This window comes from Solanum stenotomum, chromosome 1, assembly GCF_019186545.1.
Source record: "Solanum stenotomum isolate F172 chromosome 1, ASM1918654v1, whole genome shotgun sequence".
NCBI lineage: Eukaryota > Viridiplantae > Streptophyta > Magnoliopsida > Solanales > Solanaceae > Solanum > Solanum stenotomum.
Window position 1 is genome coordinate 67,765,400 of NC_064282.1, and position 9,967 is coordinate 67,775,366.

A 9,967-nucleotide genomic window follows, 5' to 3' on the forward strand; every position below is an offset into this window, starting at 1 on the left:
AAGATCTCTTGTGCAGAAGAAGGAAGACCCTGGTGCTTTCACGATCCCATGTACTATAGGGTTGTTACACTTTGCTAAGGCATTGTGTGATCTTGGTGCTAGCATCAACCTCATGCCCTTGTCTATTTACAAGAAGTTGGGTTTAGGGGACCCAAAGCCCACAGCAATGCGGTTACTAAAGGCCGATCGAACTGTGAAAAGGCCCATTAGTGTACTCCATGATGTGCTAGTGAAAGTGGAGTCTTTCATTTTTCTGGCAGATTTTGTGATTCTTGACTGTGAGGTTGATTTTGAGGTTCCCATCATCCTTGGGAGACCGTTTCTTGCCACAGGGCGTGCGTTGGTTGATATGGAAAAGGGACAGATGAAGTTCAAACTGAATAATGAAAAAGGAACTTTCAATATTTGTAGGTCCATGAAGCAAAATGGTGAGCTCCAAACAGTATCTTCCATAACTTACAGAGTGGAGACTAGGACAGAAGTGCAAATTGAAGAGCGACTAGGTGTTGAGGCACTAGCAACAGTTATTATGAACTTCGATAGTGATGGCATTGAAGAGTATGATGAGTTGGTAGCCGCACTCGATAGGTGTGAATACCGGCCCAAACCAAAGAAGTATGGATTAGACATGAAGAATCGCGAGTCCCCACCCGCAAGACCATATATTGTGGAGGCACCAAAATTTGAGCTTAAGGCTCTACCACCGCATTTGAGGTATGTATACTTGGGCTAAGGGAACACTTTGCCAGTCATCATTGCGGCAGATTTGAATGCAGGACAAGTAGAGTGCTTGGTGATAGTGTTAAAAAGGTTCAAGCGAGCTATTGGGTGGACTATAGCGGATATCATTGGGATTCCTCCCGGTATTTGCTCTCACAAATTCCAACTCATGCCAGATCATAAGCCCAGTATTGAGCACCAGAGAAGACTAAATCCACCTATGCAAGAAGTAGTCAAAAAGGAGATCATCAAGTGGCTGGATGCGGGAGTTATTTATCCCATTTCAGATAGTAGTTGGGTATGTCCTGTGCAGTGTGTGCCTAAAAAAGGTGGTATGACTGTGGTTCCAAATGAAAGAAATGAGCTTGTTCCAATGAGGCCTGTTACTGGGTGGAGAGTTTGTATGGATTACCAGAAGTTGAATGCGTGGACCGAAAAGGACCACTTTCCTATGCCATTCATGGACCAGATGTTGGATAGACTTGCAAGAAAGAGTTGGTATTGTTTTCTTGATGGGTATTCGGGCTACAATCAAATCTCTGTAGCTCTAGAAGACCAAGAGAAGACCACCTTCACTTGCCCATATTGGACTTTTGCTTTCAAACGGATGCCATTTGGGTTATGCAATGCCCCAACTACCTTCCAGCGGTGTATGATGTCGATATTTTCTGATATGGTGGAGGACACTATTGAAGTGTTCATGGATGATTTTTCAGTTGTAGGTGACTCTTTTGATCGGTGTCTAGATCATTCGGCCGAGGTGCTTAAACGGTGTGAAGACTGCAACTTGGTGCTAAATTGGGAGAAGTGTCACTTCATGGTTAAAGAAGGTATAGTGTTGGGACATCGAATTTCAGAGAAAGGTATTGAGGTTGATAGAGCTTAAGTTGAGGTAATAGAAAGCTTCCGCCACCCATTTCAATAAAAGGTGTTAGAAGTTTTCTTGGACATGCAGGTTTTATAGGTGATTCATCAAAGATTTCTCAAAAATTGCACATCCTTTGTGCAAACTGCTCGAGAAAGAGAGTAAGTTCTATTTTGATGATGCTTGTCTTAGAGCATTTGGAGAGCTGAAGGAGAAGTTGGTTACAACACCTATCATTATTTCACCGGATTGGGGACAACCGTTTGAGGTAATGTGCGATGCGAGTGGAGTGGCGCTTGGTGTAGTATTGGGTCAAAGGCAAGAGAAAATTCTTCACCCTATTTACTATGCTAGCAAAGCTCTAAATATGGCCAAGAAGAATTATATTGTGACCGAGCAAGAACTCCTTGCGGTGGTTTTTGCATTCGAGAAATTTTGTTCCTACTTGCTTGGTACTAAGGTCATAGAGCATACTGACCACTTTGCATTGAGGTATTTGATGGCGAAAAAAGATGCAAAACCAAGATTGATTAGATGGGTACTGTTGCTGCAAGATTTTGATTTTGTGGTAAAAGATAAAAAGGGAACCGAAAATCAAGTTGCCGATCACTTGTCCAGATTAGAGGAAGAGGCTATGCTAAAGCTTGGAGATAGGGTTGAAATTAATGTTGCTTTTCCAGATGAACAGGTATTGGTTGCTTCTCATGATCTGATTCCTTGGTTCGCGGACTTTGCTAATTATTTGGCAAGCAATATTGTGCCTCCCGATTTGTCTTTTCACCAAAAGAAAAAGTTTATGCATGATGTGAAGAAATTCTTTTGGGATGAACCTTATTTGTATCGTAGTTGTGCTGATGGGATGATTCGTCACTGCGTGCCCAAGGTTGAGATGTTGAATGTACTTGAAGGATGTCATTCATCGCCTGTTGGTGGGCATCATAGTGGTATTCGGACTGCACATAAGATTTTGCAGTGTGGATACTACTGGCCTACCATCCACCAAGATGCTCATGATTTCACCAAGTCTTGTGATCATTGCCAAAGAGAATGAGGGATTTCAAAGAGGCAAGAGCTCCGTATGAATCCTATATTGGTGATAGAGTTGTTTGATGTATGGGGCATTGATTTCATGGGTCCATTTGTGAGTTCATATGGGATGAAGTATATTCTTGTTGCGGTTGACTATGTATTGTAGTGGGTGGAAGCAGTTGCGCTCTCCAACAATGAAGGTAAAAGTGTCACCGTTTTCTTGAAAAAGAACATCTTCTCCAGATTTGGTACACCGAGCGCTATTATTAGCGATGGAGGTTCTCACTTTTGTAATAAGTTGTTCAAGTTACTACTTGAGAAATATGGTATCCACCACAATGTAGCCACCCCTTACCATCCATAGACTAGTGGTCAAGTTGAAGTATCCAACAGAGAGATCAAACAGATATTGGCGAAGACTGTGAATGCCAATAGAATGGATTGGTCTAAGAAGCTTGATGATGCTCTATGGGCATATCGCACTACATACAGGACCCTATAGGTATGTCTCCTTACCAACTTGTATATGGGAAGTCTTGTCATTTACTAGTACAACTAGAGCATAAGGCGATGTGGGCAATGAAGAAGTTAAATTTGGATTGGGGCACCGCATCTAATCAAAGAATGGATGACTTGAATACACTTGATGAGTTTCGACTAAAAGCTTATGAAAGTTCAGCCTTGTACAAAAAGAAGATGAAGAGGTATCATGATCAAAGAATTGAAAAGCGAGAATTTGTGGTTAGTGATCTTGTGCTTCTATTCAACTCTAGGTTGCGCTTGTTTCCAGGAAAACTCAAGTCCAAATGGACCGGACCATTTTTGTTCACAAAATTGTTTCCCCATGGGGCGATTGAGCTTGAAAAAAGGATGGAACAAGGCTCATGGTAAACGGGCAAAGGATCAAGATCTATTTGGCAAATGCTGAAACTGTGCAAGAAGTGATTGAGGCCTACAATCTTGATGAAGTCTGAGTAATCAAGAGGCCTGCGTCGTGCCGCGACGTTAAATCAAGCGCTGCTTGGGAGGCAACCCAAGATGTACAATCTAGCCAACGATAGGATAGAGTTTTTCTCTAGTAGTTTGCGCTGTTCGATTTCTTCCATGCATCAAATTTGATAGTTGTTTTACTTTTGTACCAGTGTTGACTAGAATTAGAATAGGGTCTGTGTCTAAAAAGTGTCCAGAAAATATAAAAAGAATAGCCTATTGGTTGCTACATGTGCAGGTACACCACGAAAATTCTGCAGAAAATGGTCTGGTGCAGAAGTCTACGGACACAATCAACGGTCTGTCGATTCATCAACGGACCATAAATGGTGCCCGTAGATCCCAGGTAAGTTTCTAAATTTTCAAGTGTATGAGTGATCTAAGGTCTTGATCTACGGACCGTAGATCGACTCACGGACCGTAGACGGGGTCTCGTGAGTCCATACCCTCAGGCTGTCTGACCTGACCCGGATCCCCCTATTTAAAAACCCCCATTTGTTTTAAACCATTCCCCTTCCCTCCATTACTCCCAAAACCGTTTCTAACATCCCATGATCTCCCTAAATCACTCCATAGCTCCTCTATAATATCATCCCTTCCATAATTCCCCAAATTCCCTTCCTTTTGAAATACAACCCATCCCATAATCTAACAAAAAGGGTCCGGTGTTTAGTCAGTAAAGAAGAGGTGACTCCTTGGTCTTGCTAAACTTAGTGTCATCACGCAATCACCCCACTCATTGTTGCTTGTAAGGTAATAGACTTTCTCCTCACTTTGAATTTCGATTCATAGATTGAATATAGAAAGTCGAGAGTTGGGTCTTGACCTTGGGTAATTGTTAGATGAAATTGCATGATAAACTTGAAAATTACAATGCCCTTGGAACGATAGATAGTGATTGTGTAGCATTATTGTATGTGATCGTAAAACTATATATTAGGTTTGACTTAGGGTTCCACAACTAGTATAAATTGTTTGGTATAATAATCAGTCGAAATCTTAAGAATGAAGAACTAGCATAATTTAATGTTGTAAATGCATGATGAGATTGTGTTAATTTTGAAAACTAAGGCCAAAAATGTATGATACCTGGCACAGATGGCATCCACGATACCCCGTCTATGGAACGTAGATCCATCTACGGATCGTAGATGGGGTTCGTAAATAGATGCACATGAAAAATTTCACTTAAGTGTGAAACCACGGATGTGAACTACAGTTCGTAGGTCCATCCACGAACTGTTCTGCACTTCCGTGGTTTCCATCTGCGACCTATATGACAGGCCCCCTGATCCACGGAAGAGATCCACAGACCGTAGATCTGTCTACGAACCGTAGGTCTCCTCCGTGGATGACCACTGGAGCATCTATCTGAAATTATTTGGGATTTTGTTGTTGTTCGTTTATAGTCTTTCTACTTTGTCTTAGTATAGTTTTGGTTAGTCTTGGGCACTGATATCACTCACGTAGGTACAATGGCACCGAAGAAGCTGGTCACCTACTCAAAAAGGGGCAAGTCAAAATCTGTTGCCCCTAGTTTTCGGTTAATTGATGAGGACACAGACAACGACACTGATCCAGCATATGTGCCTCTCAACCCTAGGATTTCTCGCGCTGCACCTTGGGGCACCAGAGGCACCCCCCGGAAGGTGTTTCCCGACGTAGTCACTGTCTCCCAGTCTCATGAAGAGTACACACTGATCGGGTCACCAACTGGGGCTGCTTCCAGTTCAAAGGGGTCTATGTCCGGGTCTGAGTCTGCCCATGCGTCAGGCTCCGAGTCTGCCCACTCTTCATGATCAGAGTCTGCCCATGCTACAGGGTCCAATGCCAAATCATCCACAGGGTCTGGAGAGAATGACCAAGCAGCCTCGTCTGATGAGGCAACTAGCTCAGAGTCCATACCTGCACCACGGAATGATGACCCCACTCCTGTAGCCGGCGAACTAAATAGGTGGTGTGTAGAAGGTCAATGGCAAATTTATCGAGATGCTAAGATGGTCAATGACAAATAGAAGATGGCCCGACTAATTGCAGAGGAGCGCAGAGTCCTCACGGGGAGCCTGCATACTGTTCCAGACATTCACCGGTTGTTCAACCTTCACAAGTGTGAATGGATGGCTCGAGACCCAGGGACGTACAACAAGGAGATTGTGCGGGAGTTCTATGTTTCCTATGCTGCCACTCTCCGCGGTTCCATTTCCAAGCGGTCAAAGCCACTAGCACAGGATCCGCTCACTTCCACTTTGGTTTGAGGGTGCCCGTTGGACATATCACCTGCTACAATCAGACGTTTTCTCTATGGTCTTACTACGGGTCACTCTTGGTCTCTCAACACAACTGAGTTTGATTACAAATGGGACATCGTACGAAGTGGCGCTTTCCAGAGGAATGCTGAGCAACGAAAGGTTGTTCTACTATGGTTGGCCAGGTACATTGCTGCAGATGGCGAGCATGCGGAATGGGTCGCCGCTCCATGGTTGGGCATCTAGAAGGCCACACTAAATTTTGTGGCCAAGTTCTTCTGGCTGCTGGTGCGTAACAGAGTGTCACCGACAAAAGCTGACAATCAATTCACGTGGGACAGAGCGGTCATGGTTGCGGCATTGGTAGCAGGAGTTGAGATTGACTTTGCCCGCATGTTGCTGACAGATATTCACGAGAGGGCATTCAAAACCTCCACCACCTACTCCTTCCCCTGTCTAATTTTTCATTTGTGCAGGGACTCTGGAGTGCCGATCTGGCATTGCGACAAGTTAGTCCACCCTACAGGGGCATTGGACATCGGCCTTATTCGAGATGAGGCAAATGTGGCAGCACCTCGCAGAGAGCCTCAGGTTGAGGTACCTCCTTTGGGTGCCGATCTTGCAGACACAGTGGGGCAGGCATAAGGTGATGACCTTAGCATCCCCGATCACACTGACACTGTCCCGGGCTCCTCATCTCAGGCAGCTAGTATGGCTCCTAGCTCTTCCCGGTTCACACCGCAGTTAGGAGCTACTGTTGTCCCATTGGCCAGAGTACAGAAGTTAGAAGCTCAGATGGCCACCCTGCTGCATCACATCCAGTCGTGGATGCAAAAGTCAATAGCTGAGTCTGAGGCCAGAATGGAGCGCAGGATGGAGGGGATGATGACCCTGAAGGACCAGGTCGTTAATAAGCGCCCTGATGCCTTTGAACTAGGAGTTCTTGAGCGATCAACCCCGGCCATAGATCTCTCTGCTTTGCAGGCTGACTTAGCCAGCCTCCGGACTAACGTTGATGTCATCCTTGCCGCACCTTCAGTTGAGCCTCAGGTTGCACCGACTGCACTGGCTGATGATACAGTGCTAGATGCTCTATTCAGTGGGACCGCCGAGGAGGAGCTTGCCCCTACACATGCCAAAGGCAAGCGGCACCGGTCTCACCACACTGAGGAGGAGAAAGCTCTCAAGAGACAGCGTAGGCAGGCGAAGGAGGCAAGGAGGGCTTCGATTGTAGACGAAGAGTTGCGCCAGCAGAGGGTGCGTGAGAGAGTTGCAGGGGCACCGAGCTCTGCCCCAGTTGCAGAGGTTCAGCCTGTTTTGAGGGACGTTATAAGCACCACTGATGGTGCAGGGAGATTGATAGAGAGCACTACTGATAGTGCTATGATTGCAGATGTGGGCAATACTGAGGGTGCCACCACCACTGTTCCAGCGGGCTCCGGAAAACCGGACCCCCCTGTTTGTTGATGATTCACCAGCGCTTTGCGTCACAGGTTTGCTTCACCCAATCCATTTTCTTTTACTGTCTCTGTATGCATTGGGGACAATTGCATCTATTTTTGTTGGGGGTGGGGTAAATGGATTGTGAGTGATAGGGTGAAGTCTAAATAACCCAACTCATGAATCCTCTCTTGGGGTTTTCTTGCCTGTGTTCTTTTCCCCTAAGAGACTATTTAATTTTTGTTGAACCTATATGTCTTAGGATCGTATGTGTAGAAGCATGATGAAGAAAGAAGCATGATGGCTTATGATACCCGCCAGATTTTGGGACGTATGTTAGAATTGGTAGGCTACGATTAGTTGAATGTGCTGGCTCTGAGTATGACATAATCATGAACCAACTTGATAGCGTGACTTAAGCTGAAAAACTTGAACTGGGTAATCTGATAACCTGATGATGGAATTATGAGCCAAGAATGTGTGAGAATCGGTGAGTGCTCAAACAGTTTTTGTGCAAAACTAGAACTTGCCTGGTTAGTCCTACTAAGACAATTCAATCTAGAGGTTAGGAAGTGATCATAGGCCATTGTTCTGAAAAATCCACAAATCGCCTAAAAGAAGGATCCAACCAAATGAAATAAATGTTCCCTTTGATCCAAATAATTTGACCCTAAAATTAAACCATTTCTTTCTAAACCCTGAACTCACTTTCCCATAATTTACTATGTTGGCCCCGGTCCCTCCTTGGACATGTGCACTTCGACTTAGGCCAAAAGCCTAAGTTGAGAGTGGCTAATGTAAAAAGTAACTTCAATCTTGGCCCTGACCTGACATCGGGTATTGTGTACCTCAACTAATGGAAAATCCATAAGTTGAGGGTGGCTATGAAAGAAGGAACTGAAAGAAAAATGGGTATGAAAAGAGAAAAAAAAAAGAGAAAAGAAAGGATGTGACTTGTTGAAAGCTGAAAGAAAAAAATAAAATAAAAGTAAAAAGAGCCACAAAGTCTGAAGTCACATTCATGGTTGAAGAAAATTAAGGGAAAGAAAGTAAAACAATAGGATGACAAAAATAGGGCAAAAAGAAGTTGAAAGCCGAGTGTAATGTCAAAGAGGGCAGAAAGTCACTAAGCAGTACCCAAATCTACCAAACCTGACCTTGAGCCTACATTACAAGCCAAGAAAGTCCTATAGTGATCCTAGAGTCTATTTTAGAGAGTCCAAGCAGTGAAAATAAGGGCAAGCTTATAGCATTGAGCACTAACTGTATTTGCAATTACTTCAGAGCGTGAATGTTGAATAAATCATTGTACCATGAATGTCATTCATTCTTGGGAAAAGGGGATTTCGTTTGAAGTAAGGGCACTAGTTACATTGTCGGAAAGTTGGTACTTTGGTGATAGTGAGAAGGTGTATTTTGTGTGTCAGTTGGTCAATCTGTGTCATGGTGTGATCCACATGAATTGCCTTGTTGAGTCTAAGAGAACGAATGTGCACTCGAACAATGAGGAGGGTAGAGAGCCATGTGATTGCTTGGGTTTGAAAATGCTTGCTTCTATACAAGTGTCGTTTAGAGTTGTAGTGCGTCGCTTGAGGACAAACAACAAATTTAAGTTGAGGGTGTTGATATATCGTGAGTTTACGGTATTTCTAATACATTTCACTTACAAGTTGTGTGTGTCTAGGGCCTTTTTATATTGGTTTTTATGTGTTTTTATCATGTTTTGCAGGCAAGAAGTTCAGGCGCGGAAGTATAGAGACAACTGAAAGAAATGCAAAAACAGGGCATTCACGGAGGTGATCTACGGACCGTAGGTCCATTCACGGTCCGTAGGTGATAACCGTAGATCAGCAGGCATGGTATTGAGGACAAATCAGGGAAATCTGACCAAGTGTGGAACCACGGAGTCCATTGACGGTACGTAGATTGATCTACAGACCGTACTGTTTATCCGTAGAGTGATACTGCGAGGGTTCCAGTACCTGATATTTGAAGATTCTAAGTGTGGAGCTACGGAGGGAATTGACGGACCGTAGATCGATCTACGGTCCGTACTGCTAGTCCGTCGTTTGCTTCAGAGAAGCTAATTTTTGGAAGCGGAAATATTTTCTAAATCCTGGCTGACGGAAGGGACTTACAGACCGTAGATCCATCTGAAATGACCCAAAAAGTTCTTAAAAATGTGCTTCGGAGTTACCGGAAACTTGTTTAGCTATATAAAAATAAATCCGTTTCTTTTTTCGAAAATCCGACTTCATATTCTTGTTTAGGGGGTCAAATTGAGTGGGAAATGGGTCTAACCCAAATTTTAGAGCAACCGCATCAAAATCCGAAATTTCCAAGTGAAGCCTTTTTCGAGGGACTACTTTGGAGGGTCATATCTCCTAGTACACAAATAATTGGGTGGCCCATAACATATCCATGGAAAGCCCTTTGAGTTATCTACCTAACTCACTTCGTTTCACCTCATTCGGAGTTCGGACGAAGAAGTTATGCCCATTTTCGTAAAATCTGTCCGGCAGAAAATGCAATTTCCAGTGAGCGTTTTTACTGTTCACCCGCCTCATTTTTTTTCTAAGTGTTGGACCATTTTTTTTCCAAAGGGCATATGTTATTTCCTATATACCATTAGTTCAATTCCCATCTCTAAAACATTTCCCAAAACACCTCTCCCATA